Consider the following 6000-nt stretch of genomic DNA (forward strand, 5'->3'; position numbering starts at 1 on the left):
TGCATTCAAATAATAAAGAAGAAATACACTACCAGTTCTAACATATCAGGTAAGCTACATGTAAGTGCAACTTGTTTGCAAAATAGTTATATGCAAAACTTTCTTCAGGGAATTTCAGAAGGTTCAATTCCCCATCCAGTCACCTGAATCTCATATAGACTGGGCCTTTTGTGGCAGTTCTGTAAATTCTGCAAATTGGAAATTCCGTGTTTGGAACTGAAAGTGATTCAAAGTGTTCCAGACTCCAAACAGAACTGTTTCATTTGGCATGCCATGTCTAAGTTTCCTTGAATCACCTCCAGTTGAAAGGATTTAATTTTGGAAAGGATTTACTTTTAGAAACCACAGGACTTGCCCTTCAATGGCATGGTCCAGAGTGGGAAATACAACAGTCTAAAAATCTTTGTTTGATTGTTTGTTTGTTCAATTTCTGTGGCTGCCCATCTCAGTCAATAACTCTGGGCAGCTTACAATTCAGAAAATATATTATGATTAAAAAATACTTTAAAACAGTAAAACCAGTAAAACATCCAATTCAAGATACACAAGAGCAAGATATTTGGCTTTTAGCAATATAGCACGAAAATGGGGTCCTTTGTACATTCAGTGCCCCAGGTTGGAAAACATAGCCCAGTTGTTAAGGCCTTATAAAACCCTAAGAGAGTTGGGGCCATTCTGATCTCTGAAATGAGGATGTTCCATAGAGCAGGGCCCTTCTGGTTCCTGCCACTCGACATTCTTTGGCTGACGGGATCTGCAGCATTCCCATTCTGCTGGACCTAGTTGGACAAGTAGCAACTCTTGAAAAAAGGTGATCCCTCAGATACCCCGGTCCCAATCCATGTAGGGCTTTATAGATAACCACCAGCACCTTGAATTGTAGCTGGAAACACATCAGTAACCACTGCAGCTCATGCAGGATTAATGTTGTTCTCCAAATGGTGTATTTTGTATAGCTAATACCATTAGGATTTCCATGAGAAATTTGATTGAAGCAGCAGTGAGAAATTATACACTACTTATATGCTGCTTATAAAATTTGGAGAGAGCAGCATGTGGCTAACAACATAACTCGATATTATCTAGTATCTGAGATATTAGATAGTCTCAGAACCTTTTCCCACTTGCCCCAAACCATGGCCAAACATAAATCTGCACAATATTGCCTTCTGCTTTTCCCCAGCCCATAAATATGAATGTCATAAGTTGTCAGTAGCAATATTAGTCTTAGGATTAGTGTTTTCAACAGCCAACAGAATACAACAACTGAAAAATGTGTAAAATCTCTTCTGATTATCAACCCATTACACGGGAGCTGTAATCAATGAGTAGGAATGGGTAGGATTAGAGATGTGTTTTATTGACTATTTCAGGGTAAATATGGACACATATCCCTCCCCTTCAATCCCTAATTACCTTTGTTTCCTTGTAGAACTGAACTTTACAGGGGTTGTACTGGTGGTTATTTTGATTTGTGAAAGAGCTATCCTTTAGCTTCTTTTTGCTGTTTTCTCACAGCTTACTCTAAATTCCTGCACAAACACAAGTGTATCCATGTCACAATGTTTCACTCGAAATGGCCGAAGCAGCCGATAGCCAGTAAATGTAAATGGTAGGTAGTTTGCTAGTCTGTTCAAGTAGCAGTGCTGTAAGTGTGCAAGGTGGTGGTTGAAAGACCAACACATACACACCTGTACAGATACACCTCCTACCCACTGCCTCCTGAACAACAGATACCCGTAGGCATGTACAATGCCTTCTGAACAAAGGAGCAGATTTGGAAGTCAACATTTACTGTCATAAGGAAGGAAGGAAAGGAAGGAAGGAAGGAAGGAAGGAAGGAAGGAAGGAAGGAAGGAAGGAAGGAAGGAAGGATACCCTAAATAAAAGTGCTTTGTGACTCAGATCCTTCCATGACTCCATTTTTTTTGTTTTGCTTTATTTGTCTTGGATTATAACAGAAGGAGGTATAGTGGAAGAAGCCTATAGATGTTGGACATAATCCTGCAGTCAGATCTACCCTTTTTTTCTGCAGGCTGCTAACATGCTGCTGATGGAGAGTAGGAAAGCCAGAGGAATTAACTGGTTCCTTTGCTTATCCTGCACTACAAATGCTTAATCAGGACAGCATCATCCATCAGTGACTTGGATCAGATGTAGCAAAGACAGGATGAGCGTGATGCTTTAGCCAACATGCTGTGGCAGTATAAAGCCATATATCAATAATGCATTGCCATAACAATGGCTCAGTGACATTATTAACCAATAGTACAGATGGTCTTTCACCTAAAATAGTTTTATACATGTTGGTTAAAGCAGGGGTCCTCAACCTTGGCAACGTTTAAGACTTGTGGACTTCAATTCCCAGAATTCCTCAGCCAGCCAGCCAGCTGAAGTCCACAAGTCTTAAACGTTACCAAGGCTGAGGACCCTGGGTTAAAGCATTAACAAATTGGATGGTTTTAAGGTGCCACAACCTATCTTTCATTTCCTTTTAAATTTCACCATCTGCAGCTGGTAAGGCTGTGGATTATGAGAGTTGTGGTCCAATATTCTGGTTATAATTACACCGTATTGTTTTATGGCTCTCCTAGATTTCAGAATGAGCATACCAAGAAACATGATAGTATCCCAGTATGCTTTAGAATTGAAGACTAAAAGGGATATGTATTTGGAGTGATCTTGTACAAGTCTGCAAAACAAGCTCTGCTGAATTTAATTGGGTTTATTTTCAGGTAGATGTGTAAAGATTTGTTGCCTCAGTCTAGACAAAAAAAGGATGTTTACTTCAGCTTAATACTAATTATTAATTGAATTTTAAGCATTCCTGACTCCAAGAAGAAATATGAGTGGTTTACGATATTTAAAATATAAAATATATAATTAAAAAACAATTAAAGAACATAAGTACCTACAAAGACAAAACGACAGCGGGGGTTCCACAACCCCTGGGAAAGAAGAACAAGTATTAAGCAGAAAATCTGCAGAAGGTTTAGAAGTAAGAATCAATCAATATAATGCTGATAAATGTAACTTTATGCCTCTGTGTTTATTTATATGTTGTTCTTTACAGATGATCTGTTTGTCTCCTTTCCTCCCTATCAAGTTTCTTTTCATTTTTTTCCCTATTTGTTACCAGTTCTTAAGTTTCATAGACCTTAGAAGGAGCCTCTGGTTGTTTGCTGGAAAAGTGCAATTTTTCTCAACATGAACAACATGTCCTGATCAGTTAGCACATCTTTCACCTTTATAGCCATAACAATAGCAGTGGACCTTGCTCTTGCTGTGAACCAGGAAACAGAATGAAAGATAATAGACAAGAGCTAAAAGATCCATGAGCAGCAATGCAATTTGTTAGAAAAGAACAAACACTCCCCCCACACACAAACCCTCAATATAATGACAACTCAATACAATTTTTCTGTAATTCATCTGATACTTTGACACACCCACAGGCCAGCTGCAGGCTGATTCCACTTAAATATATTGCCTTCTCTAATCCAATAATCATTTCCCTGAGAACATCACTTTTTCCTTATTGGCCTTAGAATGTTGCATCGCATCTTGTCCCCAGTTCATGAGTAAAACTGACTTGTTATTAAAGGGTATCTTTTTCCCCTAAGTGACATCTTACTGCAGCTTCAGGCTATATAAAATCTGTAATGTTTTGCCTTCCATTATCTTAGGGGTAAGGTCAGTTGACTGGGATGATCAGTAGTGTGTAAAGGAAATCTTAGGAGCTCAGGCACTATTATTTATTATGTTCTGCTACATTTTCCCTTTCCTTCAGCACTTTGTTTCCTGAGTTCCTTTATTACCTGTCACCATCTTCTTTCCAGTCTTCCAACAAGTATGAATAAAGGAGAGTACATAAGTATGCAAAGAAATGCACCATTAGTCAAGCTAACCTTGTGGCAGACTTTATTTATCTGTTTACATTTCACATTTCTGAACTTCGCTTCTCCCTCAAAGTGGGACTTTGGGTGGTACACAATAAAACCATCAAAATATAAAATAGTATATAAAAATGAAATTTTAATGTTAATAATTTGAGTTAAAAAATTATAAAAGGTTTTAAGGGGGCAAAAAATAATGGTCACGTCTGGGTGCTCCTTTTGGCTCCCCATGCAAGGCCACAGAGCAATGTTTCGACCCCTTATCGGAAGGCCAGGAGAGTGAGGGCCCACTCCATGTTCGGGGGAAGGTGCTTTACTCTCAGTTTCATGGGTAGAAAATTGCAGCATTCTGAATTATATAACTGATATTTACCTTCAGTCAATTATGTATTAATATTATTCTCCAGACATATAAATCTTTGCACAAAACCAATAATGACATCTCCTCACAATAAAATATTCACCTAATAAAGCATATTCAAATGTATTTTTAATGTCTCTCTTTTACTTGAAAAATGGCATTTGAATTACTAACTCAAAAAAAATCACACTTTTATTAAGACTGCAAAATACACTTTTAAAAGTTTAATTTTGTCTTAGGATGCTTTTTGGACGTCTGAGTCACTGAAGATTAATTTTCACAGCACGATTTTATGCTGGTCGTACAAATACCGGTAGAAAAAACATTTTTAAAACAGGCTCACAGCATCTTTATCTAACAAGAACACACATGTTTTGCTGTACAAAAACATTCGTTCTGATGAGTTTTGGCTGTGTGTTTTCATTTTCCATATATTTTAATAAAATATGTGCAACTGATACCCTAGTATCTAGAACAGTTTAAAGTAAAAGTAAGAGATAGTACAAAACGTACTTAAGATAAATTAAAATTGAATCTTTTCCAGTTTGCTGTATGCACTATATACTAGATTTTTTTTTCAATTCTTCTTTTCCAGTATTTTAATTTTACAGTACCTTCATTTGTTTATACATTCTCTGGCCATTCTTATCAGAAGACTTTGAACAGCTTACAATCTGTTTACAGTAACTATTAAAAATCAAAGAAACTTATAAGAAATATATTACTTTCACCACATCATAATAGATGTCCATATTCAGGGATAGTTCAACATTCCAGCTCATCCTCAAACGTTTTCCAGAAAATCCAGGTCTTCAAGGGTCTTTCAGAGAAAAGGCAGCTTTTATACTTAGGGGAAGCTTACTCCATAGGAGGGAGACCATCAGTGAGAAAACATAGGAAGGGCATTTCTGAAACAGACATTTCCTCAGTCGGAAACCCTTAATGTGCCGTGTTCTCATCAGATGGGCAGATTCTACCCAGAGCATGTGGCCTCAGAGAAATCAAGGACCTAAGCCAGGGGTAGGCAACCTTGGCTCTTTTATGACTCATGGACTTCAACTCCCAGAATTCTTGAGCCAGCTGGCTCAGGAATTCTGGGAGTTGAAGTCCATGAGTCATAAAAGAGCCAAGGTTGCCTACCCCTGACCTAAGCTATGAAGGGACAACCAGAACCTTCAGTTATTCTTGGAAGAACTTCCAATCAATGCATCTGCTGCAGTAGAGGTGTTACATCAGCAAGTCTGCCCATAATAACCTATGTCTCCTTATGCTGAACCAACTACAGCTTGTGAACAGTCTCCAAGAGCAGCTCCATATATTCCAAATTGTAATAATCCAGATGCAGGATGACCAAGGCATAAATAATTGTCAACCAGATGTAATTATACAAAAGCCTGGTGACCTCAGCTTCTACCTGATGTTTTAGCAGGAATCATAAATCCAGGATGCCAAATTCTGAGCCAAATGTATCTGAAAAAGAACTACACATACAGAGCTGAACATACACTATCTCTGGAATTGGTCAATTTTTGAACCTACAAGGACTCTGTCTGCTAGGATTAAGCTTAAGTTTTTACTGCTCTGTTATGACATTACGTTTGATTTAGAATGAATCACTTAGTCAGTACAGTTAAGTCAATACATAGCTGCCCAAGTCAATTGCATTTCCAGGGGGAAAAAATTGAATGACTATTCGTAAATGCTATGCTTTATATTTACCTCTAATGATACTGCACTTTGGCT

This window comes from Vipera berus (assembly GCF_964194415.1).
Source record: "Vipera berus genome assembly, chromosome: 3".
Classification (NCBI taxonomy): domain Eukaryota; kingdom Metazoa; phylum Chordata; class Lepidosauria; order Squamata; family Viperidae; genus Vipera; species Vipera berus.